The 357-nt window shown below is 37.0% G+C and overlaps 1 non-coding gene across 1 annotated transcript; it reads right to left on the reverse strand.

The window, feature by feature from the left end:
• Positions 1-284: 284 nt before the first annotated feature.
• On the reverse strand, positions 285-357 carry TRNAM-CAU. The gene has a single exon. It is a non-coding gene; the product is annotated as a tRNA-Met (tRNA).

Below are 357 nucleotides of genomic sequence, written 5' to 3' on the forward strand. Positions count from 1 at the left end.
TTGAAATAGCTGAAGCTAACTTAAGTCGGGCTGAGGGAAAGAGACAAACAATTGAAGAGGATCTAGCCGTCAGACGATCTAGGACGCGAGCAGAGGCTATCAATGAAATTTCATAAAAAAATAGGTGGCCCAAATAAAAAAGGAAATTCTGTTTATACTCCATATTTTGGTTCTGCGGATTGAGTCGAACCAACTGTAACAGTATTTCTTATGCAACTAAAATAAAAGAGAGGGTGGTTAGAAAAACTTATTAGATACTAATTACTCCGGTATCTAATAATTTCTACCTACTATTGGATTTGAACCAATGACTCCCGCCATATGAAAGCAATACTCTAACCACTGAGTTAAGTAGGT

The sequence above is a fragment of the Papaver somniferum genome, chromosome 5 (genome assembly GCF_003573695.1).
Source record: "Papaver somniferum cultivar HN1 chromosome 5, ASM357369v1, whole genome shotgun sequence".
Taxonomy (NCBI): domain Eukaryota; kingdom Viridiplantae; phylum Streptophyta; class Magnoliopsida; order Ranunculales; family Papaveraceae; genus Papaver; species Papaver somniferum.